General features: G+C 36.3%; 1 protein-coding gene across 2 annotated transcripts in view; it reads left to right on the forward strand.

Moving 5' to 3' along the window:
* Positions 1 to 3,319: 3,319 nt before the first annotated feature.
* The window catches only part of SMAD2 (SMAD family member 2), a 104,406-nt gene continuing 90,397 nt past the window's right edge, over positions 3,320 to 17,328 (forward strand). The window contains exon 1 of one of the 2 annotated variants that reach the window (XM_051969654.1): positions 3,320 to 3,538. The gene's annotated coding sequence lies outside the window, so the exon portion shown is untranslated. The remainder of the gene's footprint in view (positions 3,539 to 17,328) is intronic. The other variant, XM_051969655.1, reaches the window with a different exon arrangement.

Genomic DNA, 17,328 nt, shown 5'->3' on the forward strand with positions numbered 1-17,328 from the left:
TGGTTTCATCAAAATCAGTGATAAAATGTTAAATAGCAGAGAACCATGCAGAGATATCTGTGGATACTCCATTGAAAATATCCTGCCATGTCAACATTGAATTACTAACATGTGCTAAGTCCAATTATTCTGTTTTAAACTCACCACTTGTATCTATTCTATATTTTTTCCATCTTCTCCACAAGAATAGTAAATAGTAGTTTATCAAAAGCTTTGTTAAAATAAGGGTAAACTAAATCCACAGCATTCTCCTAATCTACAAGTTTATTAACTCTGTCAAAAAAGGAAATGAGATTAATTTCCCATGACCTATTCTTGTTGAAGTCATGCTGGCTCTTTGTAATCACAGCTTTTCCTTCTAAAAGCTCACCAATCATCTCTTTAATAATATATTTTTAAATTTTCCCAGAATGTGAGATTCATTGAATTATAGTTTAAAAACTGTTTTGTCTTTTTTTTTTTTTTTAAATCAGAATTACATTAGCCCTTTCCTAATCTGGTATCTCCTTTCTTTTCCATGATCCTTAACTTCAATATTACTGACTTCAATTAAGCAGTTACATTTTTTCCAGTTCTTTTAGCATATGAGAATGTAATCTATTTGGACCAGGTAAACTGCTTTAATCAAGAACAATCAGATACTCCTTTACCATCATATTACTTGGGTATCAATCCAATTTGTTAGGCATATTTGTTCTGTCATTCTAGTGCAAAGATCATTTTCCTTAGTAAACAGAAACAAAATAAAATTTAAGCAATTTTGTCTTCTATGTTGTAAGTTATCACCAACTGATCTGCTCCAAGCAAAGGTCCTTTTCCTTTTAAAAATCTTTTTCTTTCAATATAGCTTCAAAAACATTTTTTTTGTTAATATTAGTTTCAGCTGTCAGATATAGCCAGATTTTAAGCTTTAACGCTATTTTTACAAGACAGATCCTATGTTTATATTCAATATGTTATCTGGCCTTAATCTCATGATATTTTAGTCCATGAGATCCTACTTCTCTTAAATTTTTTTATTCATTTAAATTTAAATACAAAATGAGAAAAAAATTTCCATGTACACAGAGATCATGAAAGGATTTAGTATAAAACAATAAATTTCCAGTAAAAAAAAACCTATATAATCAAATACTATTCATTGTTTTCAAAGCTACCCAGCATTTCTGTGATTTTTTCTAAGTTTTCTTTTCTCTGCAGTGCACTTTTTTCCTCACTTCCCTTGCCCACAAAGGGACTCTCTCTCTATAAACACAATTCATATATATGCACACATATATACACACACATATCTACAAACATGCACATATATATAAATACATATGCATGCATATTCACATATGTAGAACCATATTATCCATATTTCTATTAGTCAGTTCTCTGGAAGTGGATAGCATCTTTCTTCATAATCCAAGTTTTTCCATGTTTTTGTATATCAACCGGCTCTCATTTCTTTTATCAATCACACCTTATCAGAGTTTTATACTACAGCATTTTTAGTCATTCTCTAATTGGGGCATCATTTTAGCCAACATGATAGGTGTAAGATGATATCTTAAAGTTGTTTCAATTTGCATTGTCTAATTGATTTACAACATTTTTTCACATGATTATAGTTTTGATTTCTTCATCAAAAACTGCTTGTGGCTATCACTTGATTCTTTACCAATTGGGGTATGATTCATATTCTTATAAATTTGACAAAATTCTTTATATATTTGAGAAATAAGATCATAATTGGAGGATTCAACCTATCTTTTCTCTGAACCATTTAAAACCTTTCTCTCAATCTAGATATGTCAGAGTATGCCAGATTTTTTCTCTATCTCTGTCATAAACAAAAGATATTGAGCTGGTTTGACTGTTTTGTTTTCTCTTCTCTAGAGGTTTAGGTATTCCCTAAATGAAAATGGCAGAGTATGACAAGCTAGGGCTTCAGAGAAATCATGGAGGGTCACCACCTAAAAATCTCTTTACATTTTCATAGGCAGATTTTGCAATCCCACATCATACATTGGGAATAACTTAGGATAATCAAAACAAATGAGAATAAAACCCCAAAATAACGAACTAGCATTTTGATGATATAACACTATCCAAGCTGGTCAAATACTGCCAGATGAACAAGCTTAATAATACAAAACTCAGGAGGAGGAGAAGGAAAAGGAAGAGGGGGAAGAGGAAAAGAAGAACGAGAAGCAGCAGAAGAAAGACGAGGAGGAGGAGGAAGAGGAGGAATTAGAGATTACTTTTCAAAGACTTAAATTAGTGTGGTAGTAGAGAGCAGCGAAGAGAGCCCTTGTGCCAGAAGACCTGAATTCTAATACCAGCTCTTTGATTTACTCCTTTTGAACTTAGTCAAGATCCTTCCCTTCTCTGGGCCTGTTTCGTCCTGTGAGAAAGAGGAGGATTGGATCTCATCAATTCCGATGTCCCTTCTTTCAGAAAACCAATGAACCAACAAATCCTTCAGCTGTAGAGCTGACGAGACCCACACCCCTACCTCAATTATGATTGAGTCCCGCCCCTCTATCTCAATCTAATTTGCTCTTGGAGGTGATTTTATCTCCGCCTCCTTATTTACATGCAAGACCCTCCCGGCTTTTGATCACGCCCCTTTTCTCTGTCCCATTTGTCTTGGAGGATGATGGGGCTTTGACTTACTACCCTTTTGCCCTCCTAGTCTTCTCTTCCCTGATGGTGGGTTAAATGTCTGTAGGAAGGAAGAGGGATAGTCCCTAAAGTAGCTCTATTCTGGACCATTTAAGAGAGTGTGAAGGGGATGATGACCTGAGGAAGGAGCGGAAAGCCAGCGGGGCTGAGGCACAGTGGGTGGGGTAGAAACATGCACCAGTACTTTTGTTGGGATTATTTTCCCTACGCGGCAGGTTACTGTATGTTTAGATAGATGCTGTCCTTTCCTCCTCCCCCACCTCCCGTGAATCTCCTGTATACGCGGGCGAGAGGAATCAACCGAAACCGCTGCCTTTCTGACCCTTCCCCCACACCACCTCACGTTCTACGGGGGAGGCGGGATCCATCAGCTAGCGACGTCTCCCGTCTGATTCAGGGAACTCGACGTGCTGCGCACACCCCGACTAGAGCAATTTCGGATTCGTCGAGGTCGCTGTCGATCTGCTTGGGTGGGTGAGGAGGGTGTGGCGAAGAGGAAAAAGCGAAGAAGGTGTTAGTCCGCAACTCTCTCTCCCTTGCGCACTAGAGCTCCCTTCCCCCGCTCCTCCCCCCCCCCCCTACCATATCTCCTGAGCGCGCGGAGCGCTCCTCACGGCCGGCGCGTTCCTCACGCCCTAACGGGCGGGCGGGGGCGCCAATCAGCAGGCGGCAGGGTGCCAGCCCCAGGGCTGGACCGACGAATCGCCAGGGCCCAGGGCCCGGGATAGGAGGCGGGTTTTACCCGCACAGCCGCGGCGGCAGAGGAGCAGCAGCAGCAACGGCAGCAGCTAGATAGCTAAGCTAAGCCACCGAGTGCCGAGCTAGCTATCTTGCAGTCGGGAGTTTGATTCGCTGCGCGGCAACGGTAGGTGGCACAGACGCGGTGGGGGCAGGGAGACCGCGAAGGCCAGCTTGTCCGTTGTGAGGGAGTGTTAGTGTGTCCGTCTGCGGGCTCGCGCGTGAAGGTGGGGAGGAGGGGCGAACGGCGGGACACGCACGTCCCCACGCCCTCCCCTATTTTCCCCTCCCCTCCGGTGTGGGCGGACCGGGCGGCGGCTCTCTTCCCCTCCCCCCTTCGAGACCCCTCCCCAATCTGCACCTCCCCCTCCCTCCGCCCCCTGCTACCCTCGAGTCCGGCTCCTCGCCTCGGGACTCTCCCTCCTTTGGGGGAGGGGCAGAGGTGGAGAGTGTTTTCAGTTCCGCCTTAAATCGACCATTTCCACTCCCCCTCCCCCTTCCCTCCCTCCCTTCTTCCTCAGACCCCTCCATCCCATTTCGAAGAGGAACAAAAGGTCCGAGACCCCCGGATCCTGCCCGGGAGGGGCCGCTGCCTCCGTCGAGGTAACCCTCTCCCCAACCCCCACCTCCGATAATTCGGGGCTGGGGGACTCAGAGATGTGTTTGTGTTTTGCTGTAGTCTGTGCTCGGATCCTCCTGTAGTGGGGGTGGATGGAGGGGATCCTGTGTGGAGTGTGATTAATACCGAGAACCGGCCGGGGCAGGCAGAAACTAGTGATTAAAGCGCGATGGGAAGGAGCCGAATGCATCTTGTGCTGCTTGGGGCGAGCGCACCGACGAGGCCGGGGCCCATTTCTGTCCATTAGGCGGTTTTACATGTAACTCATCTAGACTGTCCTTAAAGATGGGGAGGGGGTGTGTGTGGGGGGAGAGTTGTTCTAGTAGTAACAGTAGTCATCGTCGTAGTAGCAATTGTAGTGGTGGTAGTGGTGGTGGTGGCAAGGACTGCATTTTAGTTTCCTTTATTCCTTTATTTCATTATCTGTTTTAAAAAGCATAATAGTGTGATGTTTTACTTGGAATTTTGTCTCCTTTGCAGCTGATCATTATTGTCCCTAACGAACATATTAATTAACAGCAAAATTATACTTTTTAGGTCTACTTTTTAAAGTTAACTGTTTTTGAAAGTTCAAAAAAGCATGCTGATTTGGGAAGCTTGCAGCATGCTTCTATCATTTGCCATTTTAGTCATATGTAGTTTCTAAAGCTCTAGCACCTTTTAATATTTGATTTATTAGTTATTCTATTGATCCCGAACAAAGGGAACCAATTATCTGGTTTTGTTGCTATTGCTGCTATCTCTCTCTCCTATCTTTAAAAGATCAGTGTCTAGGTTTGGAGTAGATGCTTATGAAATTGTTTATGAATTACGGCATACTTAGACTTAGTACGACCAGAAAGGAATCTATTTCGATCCCCTTTACTTTTATAAATGAGGAAACTGAGCTCCAGAGAGGTTAAGTGACTTGTTGAAAATCGATAAAAGTTGTAAGCACTAGGAATGGGATTGGAGGTCGTCTGACTCCAAAAGTCGATTTTTCCTTCTCCTGTACCAGGTTCTGTATATTGTGTATTTACATATAGGTGTGTAGACATGAATATAAATAAATACATATGCAACATGTACCATGTGCATCACATGCTATATATGCCAAAATCCTTGATATGTATTTAAAAAAACAAATCATTTTATAATTATTCGAAAAGGTCATTGTTATCCAGATTTATCAGTGAATCTTGGCTTTAAAAAAAAGTGCTGTGACGATTTTATTTTACTTAATTTCAAGAAGAGAGCAGTGTTTTATTTATTTAAACCTATTAAGAGTGGAAATAGTTTAGCTACCAACTGCATTTTTTGTGTTCTCCCCACAATCTGTCTTGTAGAAAAAAAAAAAAAATGTAAGGACCAATACTAGAATTGGATCCTAAATTTATCCCTGGAAGAGAGGCAAGTGAGTCCAACTCCTTCCTTTCATAGATAAGGATACTGAGGCCTAGAAACTTGTGACTTTGTTGTATGAGTACTAAGTGGCACTTAAGTAGTCGCTTTTATTGTACCTCATAGTCATTCTTTCCTTTACCCTAGAAGTTTTATATCTTTCTGTGGTGGGATTAGGAAATTTTAAAATCTTTATAATTTTTCATTGGGATAAGTTGATAAATAGAAATCAAAAGAGAAGGAGTAAGGGAAACATTCTGAAATAAGAATCACAACATTTCTGTGTATAGTTAAAATTAGGACGTTTAAGGAGCCTTTTTTAGTTGATAAGAGTATAGATTTCCATTTTTTAAAGTGATATAGGAAATTCCATTTTCCCCCTGCCTGCTAATATCCTGCCAACTCCTCAAACTTAACATTTCCATGATTGAACTTCCTCCTGCTTCTTAACTTCTGTATTTCTATAGATGGCACCAACCATCTTCTTAATAATGTAGGCTTTTAAGTTCATTCACTCATTTTTTTCAATATAAACACATCCATTTGGTTGCTAACTCTTGTTGATTATTGACATTGTTGCATCTATCCTCTACATGTCTGCTTTGTACTACAAGTGATTCCTATTTTGAGATCCCCTTGTAAAAACTTTTGTTACAGTCTCTTCTCTGGCCTTCCTGACTTCAGTAGGTTTGTAATCTATCCTTCCCAGCAATTTCCCCAGTGTCTTTAAGTGCTTTCTGCTCAAAAACCTTCATTGGATCCTTATTGTCTATTAGATAAAGTATAAATGTCTAATCTGGACACTTAAGACCCTCTATAATCTGGATCCAAACTATTTACCCTGTTTTCTCATACAACTTTGTTTCCTATGTTCTTTTGCAGACAAACTGGACTGTTCTACGTCCCTCTTTTTATTCTCTCTTTTTTAGAATTCCCCTCCCTCCTACATTTAGGGTGAAAATGTTCACTTGTTCTCTGAGCACATTTTATTCAACTTGAATAATTACAGATTCATAGGGTTTAGGACTGGAATCTTTTCATTTAATGAATAAACTTGAGTCCCAGAAATGTTTAATGGCAAAGCTGGGATTTGAATCCAGCTTCTTTGACTCCAAAACCTAGCTCTCAAAAAAATTATCAATCAATAAATATTTATTAAACTCCAGACATTATGCTAGATGATGGGGAAACAGAAAAAAATGAAATTAATCCCATTTTCAAGAATCTAACTCTTAACATCTGACATATAATTACTCCCCTTCAAACTTAATATATATATACACACAAGCACATAGAATATACAAAATAAAGATATCTAATAGTTGTAAAATGGCCTCTTTACCTAAACATGATGATAATCTTGCCAATTATAAATGTTACTTATTAGATTGATCTTTTATATCTTGTCTTCAGAATCTATTCTAGAACTTTGCATATAGTGCATGTGGATTGTTGATTGGATTTAATAACCTTGTTTTTAGTTGTTATTCAAACTAATGCAGAAATATGGGGGATTTAGATTTGTGTACAATCTCTTTCTTGAAACTTTTTTTTTTTTTTAAGAAAAAACAATATTGTTTATCTTTGTTTTATTAAGTTTAACAGAAGCCTTACATATGCTTTAAACTATAAGTGGAGCAATAGGAGTGGCTTCCTGCTTTTCAAAGATATTCCAGTACAAATCTTTAACATGACCAAAAAGTAAAGTGCTGTCACTTCAAGATGAGGTTTTTATTTTTTTATTTTTTTCATTTTTTGGGTTATAAATATGTAATTTGCAAGAATTTTAAATGTTGAAATTGAATGTCATTTTGTTAAAGTCCTTCATTTTTTCTTTTGAGAGTGGAAAAATAGGAGCTGAATAGGGACTCAATTTAGCTTTGAATAATCTACTGTGTTATTAATGCATTTTTAAATTTTGTAAATACTTTCAGTTTTGGTATTTAGTGCCAAAAAGTTTCTTTGTTCTTTTGCTGTGGGAGCTAATTTAATTTTGATTTTGGACATATAATAGTCTGGCAGATGGGACTTGATCCATATTATTAGAGCATTTTGGTTAGAATGAAGGGACTTGGCATGTCCTTCCTTCTCAAGTTCTTTGGACTTAGTCCTGATGAGGAGAACTAGTCAGAGGATGAATTTTTTTTTTTTTTTTTTGAGGAATTTTGTGAGGAAAATGCTAAGACTGAGAAGTAACAATTGATTTAAATCCTAGAAAGCTGCCTTAATGAAAAATACAGATTTAGACCATTTTATTTTTGCCCCAATAGAATTAGAAAAGTAGAAAATTAATTCATTATATGTTCACTGAAGATCTACATTAAGGGAATCTTGCCAACCTGTAAGTGACTAATGAGGATATATAGCAAATTCATTGCCTGGTATTTGCCTGGTAACACTTGCTTCCCTTATTATTTTTGCCTGTCATTGAGTTCATCATCAAGCAGGAGATAACCTGCATCAGGTGTGCATGTATTCTCACAGTATCAGTTGGATTCATTATTGTATATCTTCTGTAGAAATACTTCTCCGGTTTCATAAGGAAAGTCCCTTGGAAAACAATATGATTTGCTTAAATTTGTTACAGCCAATCTTTTAGGAATCCACTTATTTCTGAACAGAGAGATATTGTTAAAGCCAAATTTAACAATTCTCTGTCCACAAATTGCTTTGGAAAAGGTGGTCTATGGAAGAGAAAGAATAAAATTTGAGACAGTTTTTACAAGAGTGTTACGTTAAAAACCAACCAACCAAAGTTTTGAATAAAGTTAGATTTTTTTGGATTAATTGTGCTTTTTAATTGTATGTCCCTTTCAAATAAAATACAGTTACACCTCATTTGCTTTCAACATAGCTGTTTTCACTCTTCCCCACCTAGAACATCTCTATAAATAAGCAAAAGGACTTTAAACCAATAAAAAGAATGTGACAAAGTCCATGCAGTAACCTTCATTTAATTATGAGACATCCCTCAAGCTGTGACCTGGAGTTAATTTTCTTTACACACAGTTCTAAAAAGCTTTGTTGCCTAGTTTTCAAGTACAAAGAGAGATTATGAGGAGGCACAAGAAGGTGGCTTTTGGAGGCAGAGGACATGGGTTCATATCCTGGCTGAAGCAACCACTTAACTTTTCTTGGCTTCATTTTCATCATCTGTAAAACAAGGATTTGGAATAGATGACTTTCCTGATCTAAATATATAAGGCAATGAATTTGGAGATTGCTAAACACAAGCATTAGTAAAAAATGTCAATTGATAGCCTATATAAGAAGGAGGAGACCAAAAAAACTACATAGCAGACAGAACTTAAATATTCATTTAATAGTGCAGACTCTCCAGAGTCTTATTGTAGTGTAGTTTGGTATAATTGATTTTCAAAGATGGTGGCAAGGTCATCAAGAAAGGTTAATATAGGTACTAGGTTGGGAAGTATTAAAATATATTTAAGATTTCCATTTCAAACAGGTAAGTTAAGCTTTGATACTTAGACTCCAGCTTTCTGAAAAATGCTGCTCTCTAAAATAGCTTATTCCCTAAGGATTCTGGACAGCCAAAACGTTGCTGTATTATTTCTAATTGTAGTAGATTGTTTATGCTCTGTGCAAGGCATGTGCATGGTCCTTGTTGCCATTAATAACAAAAATTTGTTAAACTGCCTTGCAAGTTATCATTGTACCACACCAAGAACTCTTAGTCTTGTCCCATAGAAAAAAATACAGTTGACCTATGCCACACATAGCCTTTATGAGATAGAATTCTTTCGTGTGTGTATCTTTTTTTAAATTCTTGTATATATATGAAGAAATTGGCTCATACAGTCAGATCCTGGGATAAGTAAAAAGTATATATCAAATAAATCTGGACCTGAACCTGCATGGACAGGGAATCATTCTTTTTCTTTGATTTCTTCCTACATCTCTTTACCCACTATATAATTCAAAAAAAAAAAAATGTTTATTAAGTATTTACTACAGAGAAGTGACTGTGCTTGGTTATACAATAAAATAATTCTTTTATGAGTAAGGTAGTAACTTGTAAATTTAGGGCTTAGATTGTAGTTGTAAATACAGGTACACAAATATAATACAAATTAGAAAAGAGAATCTGTATAGAAGAGATACAAGATGCTTTTAGCTAGAAGATAGGAAGTGAAAGATCTATCAGGGGTCCTCAAACTACAGCCCACCGTCCAGATGCGACAACTGAGGTAGATTATCCTCCTCACCCAGGGCTATGAAATTTCTTTATTTAAAGGCCCACAAAACAAAGTTTTTGTTTTTTACTACAGTCCGGTCCTCCAACAGTCTGAGGATCAGTGTACTGGCCCCCTATTTAAAAAGTTTGAGGACCCCTGGTAGAAGGATCTCAGCAGACAATGAAGCTAGTAATCTAGGATTATCCAGGTAATTTCAGCAAATAATATACTAGTGAGAAAAGGTTGGATATAGTCTGGATATGGTGGATAATCTGGTTTCACTGGAGTCTGGAGTAATAGAAGAGGAGATAGGATAATGTTCGGGAAATAGACTGAAATTTTGTTGTGGAAGGCCAGATTGAGGAGTTCCAACTACATTAAATTGACAGCTGAGGAGCCATTGAAGATTTTTAAATACAAGGTGGCATGTATGTAATATGGTGAATGTTTATGCAAGTTAATCTAGCCCATAACTTCCTGTTACAAGTTTTTTTCTAAACCAAATGCTCCTAAATATGGGAACAGGGTTTTGCAAGTAGTCTTTGATCCATCAATATGTACACATACCTTCTGAAGATCAAGTATCTTCCACATGCATATTACTGTTTTTCAGATGTAGTAAATAATGTTTTACAGAAGTAATAAATTATAAATTCATTTAAAAGTATTAATGAATTCATTATTTTCTTGTTGGATTGTTTTATTTTGTTTTTTTCATTTAAGATATCCCAACAGAGTAGCTAATAAAATTTTGGGATCTGCCATATTATTTGATATTTAAAAGGAGTCCTTGTACCCTGAAGGATTCCTTTAAACTACTTATTTGGTTGTTTTTCAGTTGTGTCCAATTCAGGGTGACCCCCTTTGAAACCATCTTGGCAAAAATAGTGGTTGCCATTTCTCATTTTACAAATGAGGAAACTGAGGCAAACAAGGTTAAGTGACTTGGCCAGGAATCAACGTAGTTAGTGTCAGAGCTCAGATCATGACTTTTTCCTTATTCCTGCCCTGGCAATGGCATCTACCTTTCTTTTGAGCTACATAGGCATATGTGAAATTCTGTCTTCCTGAAACGCTTACTGGGACATGCTCGAAGAGAATTTGAAAGGAGATTTCTAGAGCTAGTTGCTAAATAGATTTGGAAAAGAAATGGTTGGAATGTGGGAGGTAACTAGTTAAAAACAGAAATTTATATACCATATGGGATGTTGATTGCTTTGTTAATAACACCACATTTTCTAGTGCTTTATAGTTTATAATGTAGTTTCCCTAATGTTAATAGTCATGTAAGTAGTGCTGTGTTCTTTGTTCAGAAAAGGAAAAAGGATACTCAAAAGTGATGACTTGCTCCTTGTCACAGAACTGGTAAATTCTTGGGTCCTTGTCTAAAACCCTGTGATTTTAGAATGCTACAACTGAGATTATTTATGCTGGGTTTATATGGGCTACTGATAGAATTGTTTATATCATCCTTGTAATTTCTGTTCCGTAGTTAAGCTGTTGTTAATGATAGTTAACACTTAACATAGTTAATGATAATTCATACAAGCTTTGCAAAATGTATTCTCATAACAGGTGAGAAAATAGCCTCTAAAAGGTTAAAATATTTGTCCAGGGATATAGAGACAGTAAGTAGAACCCTAGTTTGAATCCAGTTTCCTTAGCTTCAGATTCATATATTTTACTATATTTCATGCTGATTCATTTTGAAGTATTTGATACTACAAACCAGGAATAAAAATGTTAAATCACTGAATCACTTAAAATTAGTCTAAAAAGAAGCTAAAATAAAATTCTAACAAGTCATGACATTTTTTTTTTCTGAACAAAGTTTTTATATTTATTTTTGTTTTATTTTAAAAAATTGTCTGTGGTTCTTCCAGCTTTGGTTTCCAGTTGATACTCTCCACCTTTCCCCTCCCATTCTTGCCCCCCACCACTTAATGAAAAGCCTAGAGTAAGAATTGATAAATCTGCTTATCTAATGCTTTCTACTGACTTAGAGATTATCAACTACAAATACAGCTAATATTTTTGCAACAGCAAGCTAGAAGCTTTGTATTTTTCCTCCTGAAAATAGCACAGTGTTCTACTCATAGTTGGCTACTACTAAATGTTTATGAATTTGCTGATTGATTGGAAAGGCATATTGGAACCTGAAACAATGTTGAAATAAGTACCAGTCCAATTCTTTTGTTCCTTTACCATATGTATTCTTAGTTTTCAATATTAAACATTTAATTTTTGTTTGTAAATTTTGAAATTGTCTTCTTAAAACCTTGAGGATACACTTATAAAAATTGTTAGAGATTTTTGTGTCTATTTCTGTTTGAGCTTCTAGGACAGTATGCTTATTGTTGACATGAATGTATTTTTAATGTTTAATATGTCTTGAAAATTTGGGTATTTTTAAATTTGAGAATTTTAAGCTAGAAGAGATTTTTGGATTCCTTCAATTTAGTCCATACAATCCAATAATAGTAATACTAATTAACATTTACATAGTGTTTATTATGTGCCAGGACTAGCTGTTTTTACAATTACCTCATTTGATCCTCACAAGAACCCTGAGTCCTGTTAATGGCCCCCACTTTATAGATGAGGAAATAGGCAAAAAGAAATTAACTTACTCTGCTAAGGTCACATGCTAGGAAGTTTCTTTTCTTTCTTTTTTTTTTAAATAACTTTTTATTGACAGAACCCATGCCAGGGTAATTTTTTACAGCATTATCCCTTGCATTCATTTCTGTTCTGATTTTTCCCCTCCCCCAGATGGCAAGCAGTCCTTTACATGTTGAATAGGTTACAGTATATCCTAGATACAATATATGTGTGCAGAACCGAACAGTTTTCTTGTTGCACAGGGAGAATTGAATTCAGAAGGTATAAATAACCCGGGAAGAAAAACAAAAATGCAAGCAGTTTATATTCATTTCCCAGTGTTCTTTCTTTGGGTGTAGCTGCTTCTGTCCATCTTTGATCAATTGAAACTGAATTAGCTCTCTTTATCGAAGAGATCCACTTCCATCAGAATACATCCTCAAACAGTATCATTGTTGAGGTATATAATGATCTCCTGGTTCTGCTCATTTCACTTAGCATCAGTTCATGTAAGTCTCTCCAAGCCTCTCTGTATTCCTCCCACTGGTCATTCCTTACAGAACAATAATATTCCATAACGTTCATATACCACAATTTACTCAACCATTCTCCAATTGATGGGCATGCTAGGAAGTTTCTAAGGCTGGATTTGAACTCTTCCCAGGTCTCTGGAATTCCTTGCTGCCTCTAAAGCATCTAAGTGCCATTATGCTACAAACTGAGACTACAAAGACAAAATGAAAAATAGTTTCATCTGGGAGCTTGCTTTCTACTGAAAGGGGTCTAAAACAGATAGTTATATGTTGTGCAAAACAAAACATTTACAATCAGAATAATCAGGAAGACTATCTTGTTTAGGGAGGCAATTGAGCTGAATCTTGAAGTAAGTTAGGGATTCTAAGAAGCAAAGATAAAGGAAGAAAGGCTTTTCTAGTATTGGGATAGCCTGGACAAATGCATGGAGGTGAGTTCTGATATGATTTGGAGTCCAGGAAACAGCAAGTTAAATAGTTTGATTGGCACATACTCACATCAATATGAAATAAAAATCTAATAAAGGACATAAAAAGAGGATAATTTGAAATAAGCCTGAAAAAAAAGTAGGATGAGATGAGAATGGAAGCGCATTTAGTAAGTTCTGCCTATAAGCACTAAAACACAAAACAAAAACTCAAGCCAGCCTCTGCTTTCAAGGAGCTTATATGTAACACATAAGAGAGTTAATGTTCATGGCAGATGGAAAAGTAAGGTTGTTCTTATGCATGGAAATTTTTTTCTTTTTCTTTTTCTTTTTTTTTTTTTTGATAACTTTTTATTGACGGTACATATGCATGCATTTTTTTTTTTTTTTACAACATTATCTCTTGCACTCACTTCTGTTCCGACTTTTTCTTTCCCTCTCTCCACCCCCTCCCCTAGATGGTAGGCAGTGTTATACATGTTAAATATATTATAGCTTATCCTAGATACAATATATGTGTGCAGAACCAAACAGTTCTCTTGTTTATGCATGGAAATTTAATAAGCCAAATGGGAATGTATGAAAGACTCAGGGTAATAGTGGCAGGACAGATATCTTCTACTAAGAAGATAATAGTGAATTGAGGAGTGGAATGGAGTAGGAATCTGGAATATTTCCAGCATAGATATAAATCTGGGAGTTAGCATCTAGGTGACAGTGGACATCTTTTGGTGAAATCTGGCATTGAGGTAATGCTTTTTTGCTGCCTGTTGATGGGCTAGGACAGGGGGAGAACCCTGTACATGTAGCAGCTAGTTTTGTTTTGCTGAGGCAATTGGGGTTAAGTGACTTGTCCAGGATCACACAGCAAAGAAGTGCTAAGTGTATGAGACCAGATTTGATGAGGTGAAGGCTATAATTAGGGAGAGTTGAAGAATAATAAGTATAGTAAGGTGGATTTTTTTTTTCGTGTTAGGGGTTCGTGGGCCAGGTGGTTTTGGTTAGCAATAATTACTAATGGAAGAAATCAACATGTTAGTACCAGGAGTGGTCCTGATAGGGAATCTAGTCAAGTCATCCTGACTTCAGAGCTGGTACTCTATCCACTGTGCTACCTAGCTGCCCCCGCAGCTAGTTCTAATGAAGGTTTCTATTTTTATCTGTTTTGAACCATATTCAAGTTTTATACATCATTTTAAAATTGTGGTGCCTATATCTAAATACAATATTTTAGTAAATAAAGCCACCTTTGGTAGAAAGAAAAAAAGTTATGCATTTTCCATATAATCTACATAATGGATATTTGTATATTGTATTTTTATTTATTTATTTATTTTGCTCTGTATATTGAATCCCAAATTTATTGCAAACTGGAATAATTATTCCTATCTGATTAAAGGGAACTTTGGAGTATTGTGAATATTTTCTATTTTCCCTCCTCTGACTGAAGTAAGTATTCTTTGGTTTATATGGCACTAAAGGAATGGATTACTTTATAATAAAGTTTGGGGCTTTGGACATAAAAGGAAGAGGTAATGAAATAGTGAGGTTTGATGCTGGACTTCTAGCCTTATTTACAATTGTTATATGATTAAGCTCTTTGCCTTTTCCTTCACTCCCTAAATTAATGATAAAGATTATATAGCCTTATCATTTGTCTTGATATTACATCCTTTTTTTTTTTTTTTTTTTTTTAAATTTAAACAAAGGCTGGGTCTCCCTATCAAGGTTGGAATTATAATGATCATTCATGTTACTGGGCCATTTTGCCCCCTTTTAGGCAACTTGGTAGCTCTCTGCTGCTAACTCAAACAATCTGCTGCCTCAGCCTTCCTTAATAGCAGAGGTTACAGCTTGGTGCCATCATATTTACATGTAGCTGTTACTATATCTTATGGACACTTGTACTTTTTCATCCTCATAGGGACTGTCTGAATTTTCACGTTTTATCCCTTGTGTTTAGCACATACTACTTACTCATTTGTTATCTCTGAAGTAATAGGAAACTTTACCTTCCAGTAAAGGTTCTTGACCCCCATACTTAAATGTGTTAGATTTGGATTTTGGGAAGAATAGTTTATGAATGTGAATTGGAGAGGAGGAATACTAGAAGGAGACTAATGAAAAGGCAAGTAAGTTATCCAGAAGGACTATAATGAAGGCCTGTAAATGTGTGGGGGAAGAGAAGGAAATAAATGTAGGAGATATTGTAGTGTAGCAGTAGAATTAACAAGACTTGGAAACTGGCTGTGATGTGTAAAGGAGAGGGAAAAGTTAAGGATGAACACTGAGATTGAATGCCTTTATCATAGGGTGGATGGTGGTACCTCAACAGGGGTGTTCAAGAGGCAGTTAGTGATCCAGATCTGGGGAGAGACCTGTAAACTAATCTAGTACAAAGGCGCCTGAGAGAGTCATGGTCAGTAGATGGGCAAAAAAAGATTTTTGGATTGGTGGTATCAATCTGGAAAGTCATTTGGAATTATGTAGCTATACTGTTATATACCGTACTACTTGATATACTGTTTGATCCAGAAAGTAACTATACTTTTTGATCCAGAGATTCCAGTGATAGTTCAAATTAGGGCAGAAAAATGAACATTACAAAATGGTTAAATGTACTCAAATTTGCCCTATTTAATGCTATAATTATGTTAAATGTGGTAATTCTAGTACAATAGAAAAAAGCAACATGAATTCAACTGTGATTACTTCGATACGATAATTGCCTCTAAGTTATTGACAAAAAGACTTTATAGACAGCTAAAGCATTTATATAAGCATTTTTCATAGTAGCTAAGAATTGGAAACAAAGTAAATGCCCATAGATTGGGAAATGGCCAAAGAATTTGTTACATGAATGTGATGGAATGATATTATGCCATAAGAGATGGCAAGCATGTTTATTAGAGAAGCATGAAAAGACTTATATGAACTGATGTAGAAGGGGAAAAAAGATAAAAGAATAGATAATTTTTATTCAAATGTTTAAAATGTACGGACTTAGAGGTATATAGTAATTAATTTCAGAATTTCCTGATATTTATCTGATAATAGTAAAGCATGGTAAGATGAATTGTAAAATGGGAAGTGTAAACACACTATGTATTCATATATATATATATGTGTGTGTGTGTGTGTGTGTGTGTGTATACATGTATACACACGTTAGCAATGTACACCATTTAAAAAACAACAAACAAAAGTTTGTAGAACAATTCTCTATAAAACAATACTAGTCATTTCTTCTCTGAATCATTAGCCAGATTCCAACATTCCAGACCCTTGATTGTTATTGTTATATACTCTTTAGTCTTTCTGAGCCAGATGCTGACAAATCATATTTTTCAATTTTGTTCATTGTGGTTGATTTGAAGGCACAATATCTGTTTTCTTTTTTTCTTTTATTTATTTATTAATTATAACTTTTTTTTTACAGAACCCATGCCTGGGTAATTTTTTACAACATTATCCCTTGCACTCACTTCTGTTTTGTTTTTCCCTTCCCTCCCTCCACCCCTTCCTCTAGATGGCAGTCAGTCTTATACATGTTAAATATGTTGTAGTATAACCTAGATAAAATATATGTGTGCAGAACCGAACAGTTCTCTTGTTGCACAGGAAGAATTGGATTCAGAAGGTAAAAATAACCTGCGAAGAAAAACAAAAATGCATACAGTTTACACTCATTTCCCAGTGTTTCTTCTCTGGGTGTAGCTGATTCTGTCCATCATTGATCTATCGGAACTGAGTTAGATCTTCTCTTTGTTGAAAATATCCACTTCCATCAGAATACATCCTCACACAGTATTGTTGTTGAAGTATATAATGATCTCCTGGTTCTGCTCATTTCATTCAGTATCAGTTCATGTAAGTCTTTCCAAGCCTCTCTCTATTTATCCTACTGGTCCTACAATATCTATTTTCAAAACATAGATTAACACCAATAATTAGTATCGTTACAGTATTTGGACTTGCTTTTACTTAGTGGTTACAACATAATAAATGGAAAATCATCACAAAGTTATTGAAACTGAATTGTGCAAATTTTAAAATACCAGTTTAGCCCCAAAGAGGAAATAGGAAGAGATTGTTTTATCTTCATTCCTTTGCAGAGAATGGTTTCCATTGGTTTAAAATACACACACACACACACACAC

This window comes from Antechinus flavipes, chromosome 1 (genome assembly GCF_016432865.1).
Source record: "Antechinus flavipes isolate AdamAnt ecotype Samford, QLD, Australia chromosome 1, AdamAnt_v2, whole genome shotgun sequence".
NCBI classification, from domain to species: domain Eukaryota; kingdom Metazoa; phylum Chordata; class Mammalia; order Dasyuromorphia; family Dasyuridae; genus Antechinus; species Antechinus flavipes.